The sequence below is a fragment of the Lepidothrix coronata genome, unplaced genomic scaffold (genome assembly GCF_001604755.1).
Source record: "Lepidothrix coronata isolate B3197 unplaced genomic scaffold, Lepidothrix_coronata-1.0 Scaffold121, whole genome shotgun sequence".
NCBI lineage: Eukaryota > Metazoa > Chordata > Aves > Passeriformes > Pipridae > Lepidothrix > Lepidothrix coronata.
The window spans coordinates 2921752-2946768 of record NW_016690301.1 but is presented as its reverse complement, the minus strand read 5'-3'; the positions used below and the strand labels follow the sequence as shown (position 1 = coordinate 2946768).

The following is a 25017-nucleotide window of genomic DNA, read 5'->3' as shown; positions in this document are numbered from 1 at the left end:
CACATGCCCAGCGATGCTCTCAAATCACCACAGGACCCAACAGCCACCAGGACACATCCAGGACACACAGGGAGTGGGCAGGATGGGCTCAACCAGTTGTGCCAATCCCAGCGGTGGCAGCGGGATGCCCGTGGGAGGAGGGAACGGCAACAGCTGGCTGGAATAGGAGTGTGAAGAAACGGCTCTTGCGTGCTCTGTCCGGAGCCAGCTAACGAGGCCATATTTGAAATGCTTCGCATACCTCCGGTCATCAGATTAGTGAGATGCAGAAGGTAAAGCAGAGGGCAGGAGGAGCACTCCCAGCCAGCGATCCCCGGCCAGCGCTCCCACCCGCTGCGGGAACTGGGGGAAAAGTCTCCGGCTGGCAGTGGGGAGCAGGGCAGGGAGCAGCCATGGGGACCCTGGGAGCGATGGGGGCCTGGGATCTACTTCCCTGCTGTGATCCCAGTGGTCACAGGGACACCAGGAGCAATGGGTGCCTGGGATCTACCTCTCCACTCTGATCCCAGTGGCCACAGGGACACCAGGAGCAATGGGTGCCTGGGACTTCCCTGATGTGATCCCAGTGGCCACAGGGACACCAGGAGCAATGGGTGCCTGGGATCTACCTTCCTGCTGTGATCCCAGTGGCCACAGGGAAAATAGGAGCAATGAGTGCCTGGGATCCACCTTCCTGCTGTGATCCCAGTGGGGACACCAGGAGCAATATGTACCTGGGATGTACCTCCCTCCTGTGATCCCAGTGGCCATGGGGACCCTGGGAGCAATGGGTGCCTGGGATGTACCCCTCTGCTGTGATCCCAGCAGGACAGGGCAGGCATGCAGGAGAGGAAAGTGGAGAAGGACAACCCAACCCGCTGCCATGTCCTAGTCACCAGCCACTGCCACCCCTCACCTCACCAGGGCCCAGGTGAGATTTGGACCTGCTGAAAGACCTTTCAACACGTAACAGGGGCTGTTATGTCAGAGAGAGACTTTTCACCAGGGCCTGCTGTGATAGGACAAGGAGCAAGGGTTTTAAACTGCCAGAGGGCAGGGTTAGATGGGATATTGGGGGAAGTTCTTCCCTGGGAGGGTGGTGAGACCCCAGCACAGGTTGCCCAGAGAAGCTGTGGCTGCCCCAGCCCTGGAAGTGTCCAAGGCCAGGTTGGATGAGGCTTGGAGCAACCTGGGCTAGTGGAAAGTGTCCCTGTCCATGGCAGGGGGTTGGAATAAGATGACCTTTCAGATCCCTTCCAACCCAGGCCATTCTGTGAGTCCCACACACCCTCCAAGTATCATCTGTGGGCATAACTCATTTCCCATCCCCCAGGCATCAACACTCCTTGGGCATGAATGGTCCTCCCTGCTCCTGCTCCAGGTCCAGAAGAGGCTGGAGAGCAGGAACCTGCCTCTGAGCAGAAAGTGGGCACAGAGGAGGAAAAGCAAACACTTGGCACCTTTCAGGGTCGGGATGTTCAAGTGAGAAGTCAGTCTTCAGGACATTCAAGCAAGGACAGGACTCAAGATTCAGATCTGGGCCCCGGAATCCAGTCTCTGAGGGCAATAAGGAGGCACAAAGGCCACAAGGGCACGTCCCAGCAAAAAGAAGTGAAAACCAATGACACCAAGACCCTTGGGGACACCAGGAGACAACCTGGGGGTTTAGTGGATGGAGCTGCATTGCTTGTTCGGGCACAGCTGAAGACTCCATAAGGAACACTGTGGGAGACAGATATTGCCCAGATATTCCTATGAAAAGCTGGAGCATGAACTCAAGGCAGGCTTGCAAAGGCGAGGCCAGGGCCACCTCCAACCATGGGGAACCCCCCACAAACCAAGAGGTGGCCAGGGACAGCAGCACCAGAGGAGGCCAGAGGGGAACATACCCAATCTCATCACACCAGAGCACAAACCCAACCCTGGCTCCAGCCCAGGCCATCCCCAGGTTGCTCAGCACCTGCTGACCAAACCCATGCCAGGGTCAACTGGGGGTTTCACGGGTGGCAGCAGCCACCCAGACCCCACTAGAGTCACTAATGAGGCCAGGACAGCACTGCTCCCAGCCCTGCCACCACCCAGGTGACAATCAGACCCTGGGGATGAAGCCCATCTCAGGAGTGACACAGAAATGACAGGGCAGGTCCTATCACATCAAGCCCTCAGTGAAGTATCACTGGGCTGCCACAGGGCAGAGCCAGTGACCTGAGCCCTTTTCCAGCTCCCACCTCTCTGAGCTGGGAGGGTGGGGATGGAAAAGCATATCCTGCTTGGAAAATCAGAAAACAGCTTTTTTGTTGTTGTTGTTCTTAGCCACCAGTTCCAGGGTCATGGCTGACACACACCCTCCCATTCCCAGGCCACCACACTGTCACCATCACTGTGGGGAGGTGACAGGCCTTCATCCTCCTGGCACAAAGGATGTCCAAGCTCAGGCGATGGAAGATGCTTTGGTACAAGCAATCCAGGACAAGGACATCAAGCCAGACCCACACATCCCAAGGTGAGCCCACAGCCTGGGAGCCGTTAGTCCAGTCCCTTTTCCATGCCATAACGATGGATGGTGGAAACCAGGGACACCAAGGCAGCCTCTGGAAAACCTTCTGACCTCAAAAATCCTTTTATCCACATAATCACAGGCTGCCACCCATGTGCAGCAAGGGCTGTCATCTCGGACCATCAGTACACTCCACCTGCCTGAAAGCCAAGGGGCAACACAAGCAGGGATGAAATCACTCCAAAAATGTAAGGGATGCACCCCCCCAGCCCTCCAGCCCCCCAGAAGGAGAGACTGTGGGGCAGGGCACACCATCAGCACTGAGATGTTGACAGACCCAAAAGCTTTGTGACTGTGGATGTCGGGCACCCCAGGGCCAGTGCCAGGGCAAACGTGCCCTTTGGACTTTCCCAAAGGCAATGGGACCCATGGGTCGCCCTCAGCCACTCACTGGGGTCACACTGTCCTGCTGCCTGGCTTTCCTTGGAGCTCTCCCAGGGCTCCAGCCCCACGGGTGTCCCAAGGGACACAGGACACGGATAGGGATGCAGACTGCTCCTTGCCCACATGCCCTAATGCTGCCCCAATGGGTTCCCTATGATGGGGAGTCACAGCCTCCCCACCAGGACATGTCCCTCTGCTGAAGGCAAAGGCTGCTGCAGACCTGATCCCCACAGCAGGGCCACTGCTGAGCAGGAGCAAACCCACAGTTTCCTCCCCATTGGACTGGGATTTCCCACTGGCCACCTCTGGAGGTTGTTCCTCCTCCAGTCACCCCTTTGCTCCAACACCTCTTCCCTTCTGCCCCTCCTACCCCACTGCCCCTGCATCAAGTCACAGAATGGTTTAGGTTGGAAGGGACCTTACAGTTCATCTCATTCCATGCCCTGCCATGGGCAGGGACACCTTCCAGGGACCAGGTTGCTCCAAGCCCCAGCCTTGGATACTTCCAGGGATGGGGCAGCCACAGCTTCTCTGAGCAACCTGTGCCAGGGCCTCACCACCCTCAGCATAAAACATTTCTTTCCTTCCTATGTCCAAGTTAACTCTGACCTGTTGCAGTTTAAAACCCTCACCCCTTGCCCTGTTCCTCCATCCCTTGTCCAAAGCCCCTCTCCAGCTCTCTTGAAGCACCTCAAGAGACTGGAAGGGGCTCTAAGATCTGCCCAGAGCCTTCTCTTCTCCAGGCTGACGACCCCCAGCTCTCTCAGCCTGTCTCCAGAGCAGAGCTGTCCCAGCCCTCAGACCATTCCCATGGCCTCCTCTGGACTCACTCCAACAGGCCCATGTCTGTCTGTGCTGGGGACCCCAGAGCTGGACGTGGTGCCCCAGGGGGGTGTCACCAGAGCAGAGCAGAGGGGCAGCACCCCCTCCTCACCCTGCTGCCCACACTGCCACGGTGCAGCCCGGGATACACTCTGCTCTCTGGGCTGTGAGCACACATGTCCCATCTGTCACCCACCAGCATCCCCCAGCCCTTCTCCCCAGGGCTGCTCCCAGCCCACCCACCCCCTGGCTCTGCCAGGACTGGGTGCTGCCCCCACCCAGGTGCAGGCCCTTGCACTTGGCATGGTTGAACCTCCCACCTTCCTCCTGCTCCATCACCTGCCTGGCAGGAAAAGAGCCACTCCCACACACCAGCTGCTGCCAGCATCTCCAGCCCTTCCCAAGCCACCACAGCCCATCCATTCCCATGTCCCCAGCTGGGTGGGGGGCCACCCTCTTCCTGGGATGGTGTTTCCCATGCTCCTCCCAAGTCTGGATGAGTTCCAAGAGCACCACTCACTTTGGGGACACCTGGCCCCCACGACTCCATTCCTGGGCTCTGTGCAGAAGAGTGGCTGCAAGGGGCAGCTATGGCAACTGGGGGTCCCACAAGACCCCCCATGCTCCCAGGAGTCAAAGTCGAGTCAGGGGAAAAGGAAGGGGAAAGAAAAAAACTAAGCCTTTTGAGTGCAATATTTTAGTTGAGCACCAGAGCATGAGTAAAGGAGGGAGCTTTTCGTGGTCTGGTGAGTTTAAGCTATGAGCTGAAAGTTTAACTATTAATACACTTAATCAAGAGGTTGTTCCTACGGCTGGGATTTGGGAAAACAAACCAGGGAGGCAGGGGAACGGCGGCACCCGCTGTGGCCACCCCAGGGAATGTCCCTGCTGGGGGAGGTGGAGGGTCCAGGACCAGACAGGGCTGGATCCAGCCTCAGCCAAGCCTTGCATGGACACACCAGGTGCCAGGTGCTGGCTGTGAGGGCCAAGCGTCCTGGATCTGGCCCTCCTCCCAGTGCCTCACACAGATTTGTCAGAGGGGGCAGTTTTGGGGAGAGGATGCCACCCCCAAGCCCTGCAGCATCCCCAGGGCACAGACAAGCAGCACCTGCACTGCTGCCACCTGCCTGGAATGGCCCTGGTGACAACAGGGGATGCCGGTGGGTGAGTGAGCCTCAAGGTGGGGGATCCCCAAAACACCCCCCAAACACACCCACAGCATCTCCTCTTGCACCCACCTCTGCCAAGGAGGAAGAGGCTGAATTCTGGGGTGCAGCACCCAGAGCCACTTTCCCCTTCCCGCCCACCTCGTGTCACGGGCAGGAGGCACAGGCAGGAGTGCAGGCAGGACAGGCAGAAGGTGCGGGCAGGGGTGCGGGCAGGAGTGCGGGCAGGCGCCTGGCAGCGCGGCGCCGGCTGCCCGCATCCCCGCCACAAAATCCATGTCAAGGACGCCTCGGCCGCCTCCTGCCTCTTCCCACCGAGTGGGGGGGGGGACACGGGGATATTCGTGGCGCCCGCACAGCAACCCCCCGCCCCCTGCCCGCACATCCCGCCAGGCAAACAGCCCCCCCCGCCCCTGCCCCCGGGGCCACCGAGCCCCGAATGGCGCCGGCACCAACTTCTGAGCGGCACCGGCGGGTCCTTTGTTACTTTGCTTTTGTTGTCACACGCCGGCGCGTCCCCGTCCCCATCGTCCCGTCCCCGTGTCCCCCCACACATCCCTCCCACACCCCCCCTCCCCCGGCGGCGGCCCCGAGGTCAGGGCGCGACATCTGCCAGCGCGACGGGGCGACGCCGGTACCGGCACCGGGGAGGGGGGGGCGCCCCGCCGGGGGCACCTCCGGGGGTACCCCGCGCGGGGACACTTTTAGGGTGACACCGCCACCGACGGGGATGCGCTGCGGCGGCCCCGCGGGTGCCGCTGGAGGAGCCGGTTCTCCAAAGCTTTTCCCGGTGGGAATGCGAAGGACGGACGGACAGACGGAGCGGGGTTTCCATGCCTACAAGCGCTCCCGCTGAGCGGGACCTCGTGGGGGGGGGTGTCACCCCCCTCGTTCCCACGCGACCCCCCCTCGGCTCGGCCCCGCCGGGGGATGCAGCGCAGCCCGAGGGGAGCTTCGGGGGCCGGGGCACGCGGGGGGCCGAGGTGCGGGGGGGACCGAGGGGGTCCCCGTTCCCCCGCAGCCCCAGGTGCGGCCCCGCCGCCGGGCTGGGGGCCGGGGGGCGCGGACAAAGCGGCACAAAGGGGCCGCTGACACAGCAGGGCCCGTTTCCAGAGAAACAAAACTTCCGCCGGCCACGGCTCCGCGCCCCAGGTAGCCGGGATGGGCATCCCCTCCACCCCTCCCCAAAACCCGGCCTCACCCGCCCTCTCGCAGCACGGCACCCCTCGTCATCCCCCCGTGCCCCCCCCGGCAGGGAGCGGCGGGGGGTGAAGGTTGCCCGGCCGGGTCAGCGCACACGCGGGGCCGTTACCGCAGGATGTGTGCGCAGCTTTGTTTGTGCGTGGGATGGCCCCCCCGCAATCCCCATCCCATCTCCCACCCCCCCATTCCACCCCCCTATCCACCTCTCCCCAATCAATCATCCCAGCAAAGAATAACCCGACCCGAAGCAGCCCCGGCCCCGCAGGAAGGACGCTGCCGGCTGCGGGATGCGGTGGAAAAAAAATTAGGAATAATAAAATTAAAATAAAAGGGGAAAAGACCGCAAAACACCCCAAACCCCCACGGGGCGCGTGGGGCCGCGGCTCGGCGGAGTTTGGGGACGTAATTCCCAAATTCGGGCACAATCCACAGCCCCCACGGTGGCTCTGGGGCTGGCGGCACCCACGCCGGTGCGGAAGAGGGATGTTCCACGGTGCGACCGCGGTGGCTCGAGGGGTGTCGGGGTGCGTGGGGGGCGCGGGGTGCCCTCCCAGCCGCGGGTGGGGGGGGAGCGGGGCGTTTGGGAATCCCGTCTGACGGCGAAGCGGGGCGGGGTGGGGGGTTAGCTGGGAACGGGAGGGGGGGGGATGATAAAGTTGGGTGAGTTGTCGCACATGGCTGGGCGATGGCGAGCGGCGCCGCTCCCACGGCCACCCCGCGCCCGGGGCACCGGCGGCGGAGCCAAACTGCGGCCGGAGACCGGCGCAGCCCGGGCAGGCGGCAGCGACCCACGCGCGGAGACCGAGCACGGAGGGGCCGCCACCAGCGCCGGGTTGGGGGTCCCCCCCCGGCGCCCCCCACGCGATCCCCGTCGCGGGTGGCAGTGCCGGCCCCGCTGCCCACCGCCTCCCCCCGGCGCCGCCGCCCCCGCCGCCCCCCGGCCCCGCCGCCACCATTGTCACCCGGGAAACCACCGGGCGCTGCCGCGGCGGCCCCGGGGCGGCGGGGGGGAGACGTGGGGGGCTCACCCCATCCCTCCCCGCGGCTCCCAGCGCATCCCCGCCGGGCTGCGGGTACCGGCAGCGGGGTTCGGCGGCGCCGAGAAAAACTTTGCTCGTTACCCCCGCCGTCCCCCCGCCATCCCTCCCCATCCCCGGGAAGCGGCGGGGCCGCTCGGGCGCCGCGCAGGCAGCACCGGCCGGGCCCGACGCGGGCAGGCGGGCAGGCGGCCAGCTCCGGCCCCGCCGCCGCCGCGGGCAGCCCGGGCACGGCGCCGGGCAGCGGGGCGAGCCGAGAATCCCCCCGCCAAACTTTTTCTTCTCCACCACCCCCGCTTTACCCACCACCCCCTCCACACCCCCCACCCCAACTCCGCCGCCCGGAGCGCCCCGGGGGCCGGCACCGACCGGCGGTCCGGGAGCCACCGCGCTGCGGGCAGCGCTGCCGGGGAGCGGGGGGCGCTGGGGAAAGGGGGGCAGGAGGGGAGGGAAAGGAGGGGGAAAAGGGGGTGGTCAGCACCTGCCCGGGGGCCGGGGCCGGGGCCGGGGGGAGCCGAGGCGGGCTCGGTGCCTCGCCGCCGCCGCACACCCACCTCCACATCGCCGCTCGCTCTGGGAGTGCGCAGCCCCCGCTCCGCGCTGCACGGCGCTGCCGCCGCCGCCGCCGCCGCTGCCCGCGGCTGCCGGCAAAACCCGGACCGGACCGGGCCGAGCGCAGCGCCCCAGCGCCGCCGGACACCGCGACCGCGACACGCCGCGACCGCGACAGCGACACGCCGCGCGCGCCCCCCGCCGCCCCGCGCGCGCGCCGCCCGCCCGGCACACACACACGGACACACGGACACACACACACACGGACACACACACGGACACACTCACACACGGACACACTCACACACACACACGGACACACACCCACACCCCGCACCGACCGACCCCCCTCGCCGTGTGCGTACACACCCACCCCCCAGGGTCCCCGCAGCCCCCCACGGGTGTCACCCCGCTGCGTTCCAGCTGCCCCCGCGGGTGGCACCGGAGTGTGCCCCTCGAGCCCCATCCAACCCCCCAAAGGGGTTCACCCCGCTGGGACCCTCCTCCCCCCCCCCCGGCTTATCTACCCACACAGGCACCCACGGGAGTAGCCACGGTGTGCCCACCCCCTCCCCTGTGTCCCAGCCGCCCCCACGAGTGTCACTGTGCTGTGCCTTCTATGGGTTGTCCACCCGCCACGGGTGTTGCTGGGATGTGTCCCCCTCCATGTCTCAGCCACCTCCCATTGGGTGTCACCGTGGTGTGTCCCCTCGTGTCCCAGCTGCCCCCCCCCGGGTGCCACCGTGGTGTGTCCCCCCGTTTTCCAGCCACCCCTCTGGGTGTCACCATGGTGTCCCAGTCACCCACATGAATGGGATTGGACTCTGTCCCCCATATCCCATTCACCCCCACGGGTGTTACCCTGTTTGTACCCCCTCCATGTCCTAACTGTCCCCTATATCCCATTCACCCCCACGGGTGTTACCCTGTTTGTACCCCCTCCATGTCCTAACTGTCCCCTATATCCCATTCACCCCCACGGGTGTTACCCTGTTTGTACCCCCTCCATGTCCTACCTGTCCCCTATGGGTTTCTCCCCACTGTGCACCCCATATCCCAGTCACATCCACGGGTGTCACCCCATTGTGCCCCCCACTCCCCACATATCCCCTGTGGGGTGTCACCATCCTCCCTGTGGGGTGTCACCCTGTTGTGCCTCCCTCCATCCTTCTGTGTCCTGAGCAGTGACATCCCTGTGTGCACCCCCCTACCCCAGAGCGGTCATCCTCCTTCTGTCCCACTGTGGGGTGCCCATCCCTCTGTCCATCCCCCCCATGGGGTACCCCCTCAATGTGCTCCATCCCTCTGTCCCCACTGTGGGGTGTCCCCCTGCACGTACAACATCTCTCTATGTCCCTTGTGGGGTGTCAATCCTTCTGTCCCTCCCCTCCGTGGGGTGACCCCCGAGTGTTCCCCATCCATCTGAGTGAAGCTCCACCCCTCTGTTCCCCCCATGGGGTTCAGCTGGCAGCAGGTCCCAAAAGCAAGAGGTAGGCGAGGTGCAGGGGGGGGATTCTGGGGTTCACAGCCCCCCCATCCCACCACCACACCTGGGTACACATTGTGTTGGTCCAGGGGTCAGCAACCCCAATTCCAGAGCCCCGGAGCCCTGGGCTTGCCGCTGCCACCAGGAGAGACCTCGTGGTCCCACGGCGGGACATCGCTGAAATCCCCCTGAATAAACAGCAAATAATCGATGGCCCGATAAGTCACCGGGAGGGAGGGGACAAATCCCGAGGTTTGGCCCCGCGGGGGTGGGAGGGGGAACATGCTTGGCCCAGAAGTTTCCTGCTCAACTTTTTGACAGGATTTTTTGCTGCTGAGGGGGAGAGTTGTTGTTGGCTCTTTTTTTTTTTTTTTCCCCTTTGAGTGGTGGGCACTGAAAAATTGGAAGTTTAAAAAAAAAATCGCTTCAATCCCCACTCCTCAGCCGAGAGCAGCTTTCCAGGGACAAACAGCCCAAAAAAAACCCACCACCCCCAATTCCCGCAGCCTTTTCGGTTGCCAGCAAAATACCCAAACCCTCTCAAAAGCAGAAACCCTGACAAAAATGAAACTGGGTTTGTGTTGCCGTTGATTTTTTTTTTTTCACAGGAATGCGAAATCTCTTCCCACCCCGCTCCCGCCTCGAAAGGAAACAAAAAAATCTGCGATGGGGCGGGAGGGGAGGGAGGGGGGGCCGAGGAGCTCGGATGCGCTGTTTGTATTTGATCCACGTCTCGTTAATTATGTGCCTCTCGCATATTTAGCCACTGGGATTTGCAACCGCGGGTGCTGTGACGATGCTCTGCCTTCCCAAAAAAAATCTCCCTCCTGGGTGGCAGCGATGGGGGGCACTGCCCCCTCCTCCTGGGCACCCCTTCAGCTCCTCTGCTCACCGTCCCAGCACCCTCCCCTCCTGCCTCTCTGCACAATTCAGCCTCTCAGCCCCCCTCAAAAAAAGGAGCAGAGGAGCCTCGTGCCAGGCACGAGGGCTGAGGGTGACACATGGGAGAAGGGACATCATCCCACCAGCACCACAGCTGGTGACAGTGCCCAGCACACAACACCATCTCACCCAGGTGGGCTTCACCAAGGGCGTTTCCTTCGCCTGTTTTTGGCTGTTTTTAAGGACCTGACCTGCTCCCTGATGCCACCGGGAGCCACAGGGTGTTGGTGTCCCCTTCGCCAAGGGCACGGCCTGTGGTGGTGGCACCTGGAGTTTGCCACCCGCCGAAGATCCCCAAATGCAGCAGCATTTCACTTCTCAGAGTGTCTGGAAAACTTCCATGAGAACAAATGAGAAACTGAGGCACGGGGCCAAGTGGGGACTTGCCGACAGTGGCAGCAGCAAAGCTGGGGCTCCAACCCAGCACTCCCCAGCAAACCTCCAGACTGCCCAGCACTCCCACAGCCCAGCCACCAGTGCTCCAGCCCCAGGGAGTCCCCCAGATCCAGAGGAGGGTCCCCCAGTGCCTCCCAACTGGCAGGCCCCCACAGCACGGGGCAGATCCTGCCAGGGATGCAGCCCATGAGCCTCCATCCTGCTACTGGAGCCTTTTCCCAGGATGTGCTGGGGGCTGTGGGGGACAGGAGGATGAGGATGGAGGAAAGGAGGGTGAGGGAACAGGGATAGAGGATGACAGGGCCAAGGATGGAAGGGAAGGGAGACAAGGTTGAAGAGGGGAATGGGGATAGGGATGAAGGGCAAATGGGACAGGGCTGGAGGGACAGAGAGACAGGACTAGAGAATAACAGTGCTGGAGATGGAGGACACAGGGCACAGGGATAGAGGGGACAGGGGATGGGGACAGATGGCAAGGGGACAGGGAGGAAGCATGTCAACAAACAGCAGAGCTGGCCCTGCCCTCTGCCTGCCAGAGCCATGAGGCTCCACCAGTGGGGTCTGCACTGCCTCCTCCCCAGTCAGGGAGCAAATCCGGGACCTCTGCCTGGCTCCAGATAGGGAGCCAGGAATAACTGGGGAGGGACATGGGACGTGAAGATGATGCTGGGCAGCCTGACCCTGCAGCAGTGAGGGGGGTCACAGAGGTCCATGTCCCCCCCCGGGTGGCAGTGGGGCACAGTGGGACAGCAGCTGGAGGGCTGCCAAGGCTGCATGAGCGGGAGACGTGTCCCAACAACCTTCAGAGCACAAACACACCTCCAAAATTCTCAACCCCAAGTTCCCCCGGCCTGGTCACTGCCATCCAAGTGGCTTACAGAGCTGGCACTCTCTTGTCACCTCCTCCAGACAGACTGTAGGGTGTCTCCTGGCAGAGGGGGCCCAAATCCAGCCAGATGCTGTGCTGGGAGCCCCAGACCTTGGTGACATTCCTGATTTTTGGGAGGAGGATGGATGGGGGAACCTAGTGGGACCCAGCAGTGAGAAGCTGGACAAGGTCCTCCGGATGCTCTGCTGGGAGATACCCCCCCTACCCTGGCAAGCTGGGGGCAGACTGGTACAAACCCCTTGGCCCTGATGGTGCTGGAAAGCAGAGCTGGAGCTCACAGCATGTTTTGGGTGCCGACCTCCGAGAGCACGGGTCGGAGTGACCCACCATCATGCTCTGCTGGCTGCCTCGGCAGCACAGGGCTCTGTTTGTGCCCAGACAAGCCCAGGGGACACAGCAGCCCCTTGTCCCCTGCCTGGGGGGCCATGGGAGTCCCCACCTTCCCGGCTGCACAAGCCTTGTGTCCCAGGACGGGGGTCCCCGGGCAGCACATACCCCTCCGCCGGCCCCCGCTGCCCCTTAATTGAGGTCTGTCTGTGTTAATTTTTAACCCCAGCTGTCTCCCACATGGCGGACGCTGGACGTGCTGGCCCCGCTTCCCGGGGACATGCCACAGAGGCGCAGGGACCGGCCACCCCTTCCTGGAAAGGGCTGGGGGCGGGGGGACAAAAGCCCCTGCTGCCCACGGGGTCACTGGATGGTTCACATCCCTCGTGGGAGCCCAGCGTGGGTTCCTGGGGTGCCCGGGGAGGGGGGTGCGAGTGCGGGGCAGGCGTGTGGCACCGGCCTTTGTGGCCGGGGGGTTCGGGCTGTCCCCCTGGCTCCTGTGCAAACGGCAGCGGCTGCTGCCCGGGAATGTCCTGGCAGGAGGGACCCGGGCCTCAAAGCAAACAGACGCCGCGCCGGCGGTTGGGAGAAGGGCAGGAAGCCGGTTTCCCTCTGCCCTCTCCCACCCAGGCACAGCGGAGCGAGGGGGGAGCACGGCGTGGGGAGCCTTGGGGGGCTGGCGAGCATCCCCCCAACCTGCAGCAGGGAGGCACAGCCAGACCCTCACCCAAATCAGCCCTGACCTGGGGGCTGAGGAGCTGCTCCCGAGGTGCCCAGGGACACCCCGGCCACCCGCGTGTCCCAGCCTTTGGCAGGGGAAGGGCGGGTGGGCACAGGGGGTGTGTGCCGCGGGGCCGGGTGGGCTGGAGCCGCAGTCACGCCTACGTGCCAGGCAGCAGGAGAACCACGAGGACACTCGAGCTGCAGCGTTTCCACCTCCGGGGACCCTGGCAGGCGTTGGGGTTTTTTTTTCCTTTTTTTTTTTTTTTTTTTTTTTTTTGAGCCGGGGATTCGCCTGGAATTCAGACGCCCACGTGGTCCAAAATAGCCTGGCTCCAACATCCGGAGCGCCCTGCAAAAGCCATCTGCCTGCGCAGGCAGGGCGGGCAGCCGCGGGGCTGGGGCACGTCGGCACGATCCCATCCCATCCTTTCCCGGTGGATCCTGCTGCCTACGTCTGCTGCTGGGGGTCACGGAAGCAGTGCCTGAGCCGTGCCAAGGACAGAGGGACAAGCAAGCGCCGTGGTGCGTGGCCAGGCAGGGGACACCGCTCCTGGGTCACATTAACACCAGAGCTTTCCTAGAGCCTGCGGATTTTTGGCTCACCCCGAGCTGCTGCTCAGCAGCCAGGCCTGGGGAGACACCAGTGGCATGAAAACAGCCGTTCTCAGACCAGGGTGTTGCCCTTTAGACAGGAGCTAAATGCAGAGCAAGCCAGACTCCGGGGGGGAATTATTCCTGCCCTGCTCGTGTCCTCCTACATTTTGTCCCTTGGATAGCCCTGTGTTGTCACCTCAAATCCAGCTCCAGCCCCCTGGTGGGACAGGAGCCTTCATCCTCAGCACCTGGGATAGGAGGATACCTGCTCCACGTGTCCCTCCTCGTGAGCCTTCACCAGCAGGACTGCGGGGCTGGATGGGGCTTTCCAAACCTCTTCTGCCTGTCCACACAAACAAGGAGACATGGAAAGGTCGAGGCAACCCCGATTTTAAAAACAGACGTGCAAGTTACATGATTTCCACTGGAAATATCAAGGTTACTTACGGCAAGAGCTAATTTGGGCAGGCTTGAGTCAGGAGCTGCGGAGAAAGGACGGTGAAAACTGTGCTGGCCTCCTCCTGGCCAGTGTGGCAGCCAGGTCATTGCCTCCTGCCCAGCACTCCGGCCCTGTGACCCTGCACCCAGGTGTTGCACGTACAGCCTCAGGAATGTGGGATCCTGAGGGTGATGGTGTCACCGGAGCACATCAGTGTTTTATGGAAGGCCATGGAAAAGCCTGGATTGTGTAGCAGAAGGTCTGGCTAGTGGCAGCATCCCTGTGGACACGCTGGTGGAGGTGGCCAGCAGCCAGCAATGCTCAGGGACACAAAAGGAGGAGGTGGTGCCCTGTCACCTCCCAGGGTCACGAGGCCTCTGACAACAGGCACACAGTAGGTCCCTGTGCTGTGAGATCCCCCCTGGATGCATTTTCCTCTCTTTCACATCCCCTCTTCCCATCAATGGTGCTGCAGCTGGGCCTTGACCAAGACACCGTGGAGGTGAGCCATGCACACCCTTCCTTGCAGAAAGGACTTTGGCACTGGAACAGGCTGCTCGGGGCAGTGGTGGTGTCACCATCCCTGGAAGTGTTCAAAAGATGTGGCACTTGGGGACATGGGTTAGTGGTGAGCACAGTGATGTTGGGTTAACAGTTGGACTCGTTGTTCTTAAAGCGCTTTTCCAACCTTCAGGATTCTATGATTCTGTGATTCTATGACTCTCAAAGGCTGCTTTCTCTGCCCAGGCTGCTCTCCTTTGCCCAGCTCCATCATCTTAGACCTGAGGAGCAATCACCCCCTGGCCCTCACACTGGAGCAGTGCCCCAAACCCACCATGCTCCTCTCTGCCCATACCAGTGTCAGCAGTGGCACGTGATCCATGGATTGAAAGGAGCTGGCAGAGCTGACTCCATGGGTGCAGGAAGCTGTGATCCCCTAAACCCCATCCATCATCCTGGCTCTGCACTGATCCTCAGCCTTTAATGGACTGGGAGACATCAAAAAGATCCCTTATGTCCAGACGACTCTTCTTCCAGATAGGAAGCTTTGGGGCCAAGCAACAACTGGATATGTCTCTGTAACCACCTGAAACCTCCAAGTTCTCTCTCCTCACTTTATCTTCAAGGGACCCTTCAGCACCATTGTTCAGTTACAAGAGCAGCACCCGATTCTTGGGCGAGCTGAGGTGTGCAAGGGTGCCATTCAGGTCTTCTGGGAGACACCTTGTGCAGCCACCTGAAGAGAAGGAGCACTGGGGTGCACTCCTGCTGTGGGAGAAGCCACCTTTTCTCCAGGAAGCCCTTTGTGACCTGGCTGGGAACAGGGATCCTTACTGGGGACCAATGAGCAGCCCTTCCCCCTGCCCTATCCCACCTGGCTGCTCCCTGCTGACAGCTTCCCTGCACTCCCTGGGGGTACCTCCACAGCCCCCCAGGGATGTCTGGCATCAAAAGCCCCGGCGTGTGGAGAAGAGCTAGGCCTGAAGCTCCGGCTTGTAGGCTCCATTCCTTCCGGGGCAGACACAACCCAAAAAACCGCGGCAAAGAGCCAGCCTGGAGTTGGATGGGAACAGACCACCATCTCCTTACCTAGGAAGACCAACTGGACTTGTCAAGAGGAAAGAAATTCATCTACATCTCACACATATGGTCTCATCCTAATGGATATGTATGAGCATAAGGGAAGAAGAATAACCTTCTGGTTAGGCTAAGGGCTTGGCAGTTGAGATTTCGCGATGCTATTCTCAGCGCTGTCCACACCTTGCTCCGAAGCCTTAGAAAACTCTTTATCCATCCTCAGGCCTCACGTTCCCATCTGGAAACGTGGCCGGATACCTATTTTGTGCTCGCTGCGAAGGAGAGAGGAGGGATGTTTGGGACGAGTCCCCCTCCTCGAGCTACTCTTGTTTTGAGTTAAGGAGAGGAGGCAGGAGAGAAGGGAAGAATGGAGAGCCACGAGGCATCTCTGGGAAAGCTCCAGCGCTGCTTAAGGCTGCCTGGAAAACTCAAATCTTGGTGGAAAGAGGGAAAATGGTCTTCTCCCAGCAGTCTGGGGCAGTGCAGCTCATCACCTCGGATAACCCAGGGCAAACTGGAGCTATAAGAGCAGGTTTGCATCCTTGTCACCCAGCCCAGATGCTACCTGGGGTTGATGTCTTCCAGGAGGGATACACAGATGTGCATTGCCCAAGCTGGGGGGACTGCCTGGGACACCCTTCCAGGCTGCCAGACAGGAGGCAACAGGGTGGTGGTGGAAACCTGTCACTTGTCAGCAAACGTGCCTAAAAGTGAGCTGTTAGCTGCTCCAGGAGGATGGTGCTCACCACTGGGACCCACAGCAGCTGGTGGTCTTGCCTGAGGTACTCCAGGGGACAAGGTGCTCCAGGAAAGGAGATGCCTCAGGAACCCTGAGATGTTCCAGGGGATGAGGTGCTCCAGGTGCCCCAAGACATCCCAGGGGATGAAGTACTCCAGGTGTCCTGAGATGCCCCAGGAGATGAGGTGCTCCAAGTGCCCCGAGATGCTCCTGGGACCTGTGGCAGCTGGCCAGGCAGGAGCTGGGAGATGCCACCAGCTTCCCAGAGGTGGATTAGGTGTCTCTCCACCCTTTCCCTGCTGCTGGAAGTCTCAGTATAGCCCTTCCCATGCGGGACTCACCTCCAGCCCAGCATGGGGGACCCCCCCATTACCCTGCCCCAGCTCTCCCAGTCTGCCCCAGCTCTCCCAGCTGCATGGTCACCATAGATCCTTGGATGAACCAAGGATGTCCCTCTTCATCCCTCTTCCTCCAGCCCCCATGCTCCTCTCATCCAGTGCTGGCTGGGACCCTGTTCCCTGGCCAGATGCCAGCACGGGCTCCCCCCTCCATCTCCTCCTCCTCCTCCCACGGGGTATTTCTGCAGGAGCCCCTGCAAGGAGAACACAGAGCAGCCAGAGCAGCCGTAAATCCTTCCCTGCAGCCCAGGGCTCTGCCAAGCTCTCCCTTCCACCCAAATTTATGGAAAAGCAGGTCCCTGCCAGCGACGCACAGCACAATTGCGAGGTGGAACAGGCAGTGCTCGCCAGCTGCAGCAAGGGCTCCTGCAGCCTTTCTCTTCCTCTTCCTCAGGCTGTCACCCTCAGTGGCCTGAGGGTGGGCACATCCCTGCACAGACAAAGCAGCCCTGGCACAGTTTGCCTCCCCTCAGCCCCCTGGGAGCTCCCCAAACCTCAGGTAGGAGCATGAGACCCTCCATGGACAGGCACAGATGAGCCCAAACACCCCCTTGTGCCACCCCCTTCCTCCTTGTTCCTCTCAGTGCTGGTGGGGGGGTGAGCCCAGGCGTAGGTGGGAGAAGAGGAAGGGTTGAAGGGTTCAGGGAGGGAGGCAGAGCCAGCAGCTGAGCATCACCAGGGATTTCATCCCGGTAGCAAAGGTCAGCCACGTGCCAGCCCCTTCCTCCGCTGCCACGGCAGAGGTAGCGCTGACAGTAGACCCGAGTATTTGCATTTCCTGATGGCTGCGTGCTGAAATTTGCAGTCTTAATGGAGCATTAATGCTGGCTCCTGCATTTCATTACTTCTGAGAGCGAGAAAAGGCACAAAGAGAAAATAAAAATTCCCCTCGACTCGTCCGGGCCGGCCTGGCCACCGAGTGCCGGCTCCTGCCAGCCCCCCATGCACATGGCTGCTGAAACCCCAGCAAAAACATCATTCCTTCACTCATCCTTCACCCTGGAATGCCCCTTCCCAGATCCAGAGGTGATCAGAACCCATCCAGCCACCGACCCAGCTAGATACCCCCCAGACTCTGGGTTGCTTTGGGGAGGTGACCCCGTGGCTGCTTTCCCGTTTCTTGTCCTGCCTGCACGGGTCAGGGAATTCAATCTACTTTTTTGCCCAAATCAGACTTGGCTGCTGTTTCTTTGCTGCAGCCTGGACACGAATTTCTGGGGCTGAGCTTAAGCATAAAGCACTTGGAAACCTGGCCTGGAAGCACAGGGAAGAGGGAAGCCAAGGCTTGCACAGGAGAGCTGGAGGGAGCAGGCGCAGCGTTTGCACCAGGGATGGGGGTGGCTGAAAGGGGAAATCAGGCAGGAGGGAACATCTGGCATGTCCATCATGGGCCAGAGCAAAGCCTGGTGCTGGCCATGCTCTCTGCAGCAGGCTTTTTGGGGTGTCCAGCACACCCACGGCCAGCACCCTCTCTGTCCCTCAGGATGTTGTTCGGTTCTTGGCCCCTCGTGACAAGAAAGACATTGAGGGGCTGGAGCATGTCCAGAGAAGGGAACAGAGCTCGGGAAGGGACTGGAACACCAGGAGAGGCTGAGGGAGCAGGGGGGGGGACTCAGCCTGGAGAAAAGGAGGCTCAGGGGGTCCTTCTCACTCTCTGCAACTCCCTGACAGGAGGGTGGAGCTGAGGGGAGAGGGGTCAGTCTCTCCTCCCTGGTAGCAAGCAATAGGAGAAGAAGTCAGGTTGGTTAGGGGAGGTTTAGATTGAATATTAGGGAGAATTTCTTCACAGAAAGGGTGGTCAGGCATTGGAACAGGCTGCACAGGGAAGTGGTGGAATCACTGTCCGTGGAAGTGTTCAAAAGCCGTGTGGATGTGGCACTTGGGGACGTGGGTGAGTGGTGGCCTTGTCAGTGCTGGAGGAATGGTTGGACTTGATGATCTTAAAGGGCTTTTCCAGCCTTAATGATTCCGTGTGTCCAAGCCCGACCCAAGGGCACATGGATGAAGTCAAGTAGCTCAGGGCATGTGGAGCACCCAGGCAGCATCATGGCATCTCCTGTGGCCTTCAGACCTGCAAACCTGTGTCTCTACCCACTGTGCCCTTCAGGACCACCCTCAACAGGGTGAGGTACCTCCCCATCCTATCCCTTGTTTGAGTCCTACAAAGGTCCCAACCATCAACACTGGCCAAGGGTGGGGGAATTAGGCTGACTGAATGTGACTCCACAATCCCCAAAACCCAATCCTTCCCACAGAGTCTCCAGACTCCCCATAACCCAAAGTGAAAGTGACCCCATCACTTCTGTCTGAGCAGCCTCACACCGTCCCCCAAACCAGGGAGTGCTTTCATTGCCCCCATGGCATCAGGGGTGCATCAATGGGGGTCCCTTCTTGCATCCATCCCCACTGCTGGGTGATTTTCCCGATGTCCAGCCTGGAATCCCTGCGTGCTTTCCCAAACCTGGTTTCCATCTGCAAGTCCATCCAGCAGCACCCCGCTGCCCAGGCGGGCCTGCCCTGCCTTTCCTGGCCATAAAACCAGTGGGGCAGTGGAAATATTTCGGAAACACCTTTTACAGTTCTCTCAGCAGGGCTGCAGTTAACCCCTGAAGGGGCTGGCTGCCATCAGGAAAAGCAATTTCAACCCAGCCAAATTATTTCACAGGAAAAAAGCTGATTTTGGTGCCATTTTTAACACTGATGACTTCAGCATCGTCCCCTCGGACTCTGCCACCTTTTCCTGTTCTCATGTTCTGCAGTGACCCAGAGCTCTGGCATTCTGTGGATCAGAAGTTTTCCCTCTCTCCACATCCAGCAGCTTCGGTTCCTCGGGGTGTCTGTGCCGAACTGCCCTGGTTTGTGGGACTGAGGTGCTGCTCTGTCACGGCTCAGGTTTGGGAGCACTGCTAAAACCCAGCCCCTGCGGCCACCCTCGGGCTATTTTCAAAGGCACCTACAGACCATGAGGTCACAGCGACTGAAATAGCAGATTCCGGTCCTAATCGGGGTGATGAGCACACTTTGTCCAGTGTTTGCCCAGGTCCAAAGCAATTCAAGCTCCCCCTGGCCAGGAGTCCTGTCACAGCTCTCAGTGAGGACCCCGCTCACCCCACAGGTGCCAGTGGGGCAGCTCGTGGAACCTCTTGCTTCCAAGACCACGAATTCCCCAGTTCAGACCCACCTGAAAAGGTCCAGCACCCTCCACGGCCAGCTGGGGACCTCCAGTGGTGTCCAGGCACAGCGGGGCCTCCAAAAGGGGGTTGGGGTTCAGACACCCCTGGGGGGTCCTTTTGCTCTGCATGAACCACACAGATGATGTCTGAGAGGGGTGAAGTCAATGAGTTCAGCCCATCACAGCTCCTCGTGCTGAGCTCCAGCGCGTCCCAGCACCCTCGGCCACCCCTGGAGACGGCAGCGCCAGGACGTGACATTCCCTCCGTTTTATCTTCACACATGGGCAGTTCTCAACAAGCAGCAAAGGCCAAACTCTTCCACCACCTGGCACATAAGCTGAGATAGGGGCAAAGCTGGGCTGAGAGCGCACAAGTCCCACAAGCAGCCAGGAAAAGGGTCACCTGGTCCCCAGCACCCGGCTTGAGCGCACAGCAAAGGCCCCAGGAAGGGACATTTGCTGCCCAGAGGTGGCAACCAGGTTCCTTCAAGTAATACCCTGGCTGTGGGTCAGATTTGTGGCTCCCAGGGCAGCTGGGTCCTCATCCCAGGAGCGGTGCTTTGGTGCTGCTTTGGCCACTGCACATTCCTGGGCCAGTCTGGGAATGGGCACAGAGCACTACTACTACAATGGGCACTACTGGGACCCTGCACATGGCACTGGCAGGTTGTACAGACTGCCCCGAGCTCTCCAGGCATGAATGACCTCCAGGAAGGGGACTGCCATGTGTCCTAGCAGATTCTCCACAGGATCCCACTGAAGACACTCTCTCCAGTTCATGGATAATCCCAAATATCCATCCCAAACATGGGCCTGAGGAAGACACCATAGAACCATAGAATGGTTTGAGTTGGAAGAGACCTTAGAAATCATCCATTTCCAACCTCTCTGCTGTGGGCAAGGGCAGCTTCCACTAGACCAGGTTGCTCCAAACCCTGTCCAACCCAGAATCGAGCAATTCAAGGGCTGAGGCAGCCACAGCTTCTCTGGGCAACCTGTGCCAGGGCCTCACCACCCTCACAGGGAAGAATTTCTTCCTAACATTCCAATCTAAATCTCTCCTCTTTTAGTTTAAAACTGTTCCCCTTGTCCTTTCATCACCTCTGTCCCCTGCTCCTGCCAGCTTGGACCATCTCCCCATGCTCTGGTTGGTGCCCTGGGATCCTTTCCACTGGCTGCTCCCTCCTTTCCTGAGGGCTCAGCATCCTCAACGGGTGCTTCAGAGGCAATCCAAAATTGCTATTTTTTGCCTCTGGGAAAATTCAGCAGCAATTCAGGAAAGAGCCTGGGATTTGGGCCATCTGCATTCTGTCACACATGGCTTGACTGAGTCCCTAAATCATCCCGTGCCTCAGTTTCCCAACTTTATAAAACAGAGAGACCATTTCTTCAGTTGTCCCACTCTTTATCTTTCCTCTGGAAACCCTCTGGGTCAGAGGCTGCCTCCTGGTGCAGTGACTTGCAGTATCCTGGCTGCAGAAAGGAAACCTTGGGACATTCTGCTTAAGTGGGGTGATCTGTCTGCAGCTGGGAGATGCTTCTACCTGCCCCCAGAGTGAGGGCTGGGATCCCCTCATTCAACTCCTTGGCACTGCAATTTGCTTTCCACTTGAAAAAAAATGCACAGACTGTGGGTTTCCAGCAGCTGAGTGGTTGCCTGAATGCCCTGATTTGGGAAGGGGCACAGTGAGGAAGCCAGGGATGGAGCAGGGGTTCCTCTGGAAGTCAGGGGAAAGGAGGAGAAAAGGCACCACCAGCCAGGCTGGGCCACAGGGATGGCAGGTGACTGGAGGGATTGCTGGGACTGGTGGCCTTTGGACAGGTGGGGTTATCCCCCAGCATCCCAGTCACTCCTGGAACCAGGAGAGGGTTTGCAGGCACTGACTCACTCCAGTCCTTAAAGAAAACCCAATAGTATTTCCCTCAGTGCCTGTGAGGAGTCTCTGTAGCTCTCCCAGTTGCATTTCTCTCCCTTTTCTCTCCAGTCTCAGAAGCCATTTCCTTCACCTTCTCCCTGGCCCCTCCCCGTGCCCACCTGGAGCCCAGACCCGCAGTCCCTTGGAGACCAGGGCAGAGCAGGGTGATGGGTGCCCAGGGTTCGTGGGCACTGGCTGAGGGGACTGACACTGCTCAGCTTCCCAAGGGACACCAGACAAGCAAGGACCTCCATGCCCAAGAGAGCAGCCCCTGTCTCTTCCCCTGCACCTCTACAAGGAAAGGAGGAAATGCCAGGGGTCTGCATGATGGTCAACAACCCCCATCCAGAGAAGGTTCCAAATGAACACCATGGAGTTTGCAGCCTGTGCCCAGGCTCACCGCTAGCTTCAGGCTCAGGAACCCCCAATCCCATGGGACCTCATGCCACCTCCCCAAAATTCCTCCCCTTCCCACTTTGGAAAGGGCAAAGGTCTCAACTCCAGCTGAGGCGCAGGGAGGTTCGGTGTGTCCTGATGGGATGTGCCAGGGAAGAAGGGAAACCACCTGCCTTCTCTGAAACTGGGAGCAAAGAGGAGAACCGCCCCCTAAATTTGGTGAATCCCAGACCTCACCTCCCATCGCTGGTGGCCTGAAACCCAGAGGCCCCACAGGGGATCAGCAGCTTCCATGGCAAGGGGTTGCCCCGCTGCGAAGCCGCCCTTTCCCAGAGCCCATCTCCCAGGGCACCGGTGGCCTGTCCCCACCATGGGGACATCCCAGCTGCGTGGGGGGAGGCAGAGGCAGAGCGCCCTGTCCCCCATGGAACAGGGATGGAGGAACCGACAGAGTTGCCATGGAGATTTTCTCCCTAGCAGATGCTCTGGGCAGGTGCAAGAAGAGGCTCTGCCCCCCTCGCTGTGCGGCACAATGCCAGCCGGATCCTGCAGAAACAGGAAGCCTCTGCAACGGCCTGCTGCCAGCCCAACGGCCACCACCGCCACTGCCACCACTGCCACCACTGCCACCACTGCCACCAGCCTCCCAGCAAGCAGGAAGGGACAGCCAGACCCCCTGTCCGTGTCCGTGTGGGGAAACCGAGTCACCTCCTGAAGGCACCCTGAGCTCCTGGCTTCGCCTCCCCCAGCCCCAGTGTGTGTGATGATGGCACATCTGGGTTGCTCCCACCCACCCTTGGGGCCCTCCAGCTCCCCTCACCACCTGCTCTCTGTCACCCGTTGCCTCCTTGCTGAGCAGGCTGGTCACACACAGTGTTAGCCAGTATATGATCCATAGGGACCCCCCACACTGCCAGGACACTGGCAGGGGCCTGCATGGACAGTCAGCCTATGCCAGCCTCCCTGGCCTGCCCCAGGACTGCAGGGGCACTGCTGGCCCTGGGGAGTGGCACAGGGCATCCGTGAGATGAGTGGTGCCAGCCCAGGTTTGTGCTCCATCAGTGGGGACTGAGCTCCACAGCTCTGAACCTGTCCTGGGAGCCCCCCATCCCCACCTTTCCTGCTGCTCCCAACACTTCTCCCTCTCCTGGTCCCTCCAGCTACTCATAAAATCATGGAATATCCTGAATTGGAAGGAACCCGCAAGGATCATAAAGTCCAGCTCTTGGCTGTGCACAGGACAGCTCCAACAATCCCACCATGTGCCTGGGAGCATTATCTCACTGCTCCTTAAAACCTTCCTCTCAAGTTCCCGGTGCCACGGCACTAGACCCTGAAAAATCCCCTTGCCCTGGCTTTTCCACAAAGGATGCCTTGAAAACCACATCACCAGTGCTCTCTCAACGCCCATCTGGAGCGTGGCTCAGGACGTTCCCTCGGAGGGGATTTCTCCCGGGCTCCGGCCAGCCCTGTTTTCCCCCTCGGTGGTTGCCGGTTGCGCAGCGGTTGGGGCGGGGGGCGGGCGGGTTCCGGGAGCGACACCCGCACAATCAAAAGCCGCTCTATCCAGCCGGGCCGAGCGTTTCCGTGGTAAGCAGAGCTGCAGGGTTGTGTACCTAACGCGAGGGCTGCGTTTCAAAACACGCTCGGGTCACTCTCCCGCTTGTGCCGGGAGCCCGGGAGGGGATAATGGAGGCAGTGTTTGGGAATATCCCGGCGCTATCGCGGAAATAACGTGAGCAGGCAACGCTCCTGCAGCTGCACCAGGGGCACTTGGGGGGACCACGGGCCTGACTCTGCTGGGATAAAGCTGGGTGAAGCCCCCAGCTCTGTGGGTTGGTCCCCTTCCCAAAATCCCAAGGGCATTGAGGGCACAGGGGTTCTGCTCTGCCATTCGTGGCAGCCCAGGATTGGGTTGGAAGAGACCTTAGAGATCATCCAGTTCCAACCTCTCTGCCATGGGCAGGGACATCTTCCACTAGATCAGGTTGCTCTGAACCCTCTCCAACCAGGCCTTGAATAATTCTAGGAATGGGGCACATCTGGGTTGCTCCCACCCACCCTTGGGACCCTCCAGCCCCCCTCAGTGCCTGCTCTCTGTCACCCGTTGCCTCCTTGCTGAGCAGGCTGGTCACACCCATTATTAGCCAAAACATGATCCATAGGGACCCCCCACACTGCCAGGGCACTGGCAGACCTCTTGCTGCTGTACCCACTTAACCGTGGTGGTGGGTGGCACTTGCACCCTCGGGGACAGGGTCTCAGGGTGGCAGCGCTGGGGGGGTGTCCCTCGTGGGTGCCAAAGGGACAGAGCTGTGGTGTCGGTGTCCTGGCAGGGCACACGTGCCCCTTCCCTGGGAACAAACGTGAAGGGCAGCAGGGCACAGGGCAGGGACCTGGCCTGGTGTCACACTGGGTGGCAGGAGGGTGCTGGGGTGGGACTGGGGGGGCACAGTGTGGGAGCAGTGGTGTGGGATGTTGGGTGTTGGTGTAGGGCACTGCTGCAGGACAGGACAGCCTGGCACAGGGTGCCCAGTGCAGCACCCGGTGCTGTGGTGCCCTGTGTGGTGCCATCTGACACTGTGCCTAGTTTAGCACCTGATTCAGTGCCTGGTGTGGCAGTACCCAGTTTGGTGCAGCCACGGCGCTGCCCAGAATGGTGCTCAGCATGGTTTTGTGCCTGGTCAAGTATCTGGTTCAGTGCCATCATAGCTCTGCCTGATGTGGTGCCCGGTTTGGTGCCTGGTTCAGTGCTCAGCCCAGCACAGCCTGATGCAGTGCCTGTTATTTGCCTGGTTTGATGCCTAGTTCAGTGCCCAGTACAGCATTGCCTGGCCTGGTGCCCAGTTCTTTGCCTGGTTCAGTACCCAGTTCTGTGCCCACTGCAGCAGTGCCTGGCACAGTGCCTGGTTCCATGCCCAGTTGTTTTCCTGGTCCAGTGCCCAGTTCTGTGCCCAATCCAGTGACCAGCCTGGTGGCTGGTTCTGTGCCTGGTTGTTGGTCCAGTTTAGGGCCCAGTTGTTTGCCCAGTCTGGTGCCCAGTTCAGTACCCAGTTCTGTGCCCACTGCAGCAGTGCCTGGCACAGTGCCTGGTTCCATGCCCAGTTGTTTTCCTGGTCCAGTGCCCAGTTCTGTGCCCAATCCAGTGACCAGCCTGGTGGCTGGTTCTGTGCCTGGTTGTTGGTCCAGTTTAGGGCCCAGTTGTTTGCCCAGTCTGGTGCCCAGTTCAGTACCCAGTTTGGTGCCTGGTTCAGTGCCAGGTTCAGTGCCTGGTACAATGCCTGACTCTGTGCCTGGTGTGGTACCCAGTTCAGTGCCTGAT

The 25017-nt window shown here is 60.6% G+C and overlaps 1 protein-coding gene across 1 annotated transcript in view; it reads right to left on the bottom strand.

The window, feature by feature from the left end:
* The window catches only part of CXXC5 (CXXC finger protein 5), a 36848-nt gene extending 29078 nt beyond the window's left edge, over positions 1 to 7770 (bottom strand). The window contains exon 1 of the mRNA XM_017825658.1: positions 7703 to 7770. The gene's annotated coding sequence lies outside the window, so the exon portion shown is untranslated. The remainder of the gene's footprint in view (positions 1 to 7702) is intronic.
* Between the last annotated feature and the right edge of the window lie 17247 nt (positions 7771 to 25017).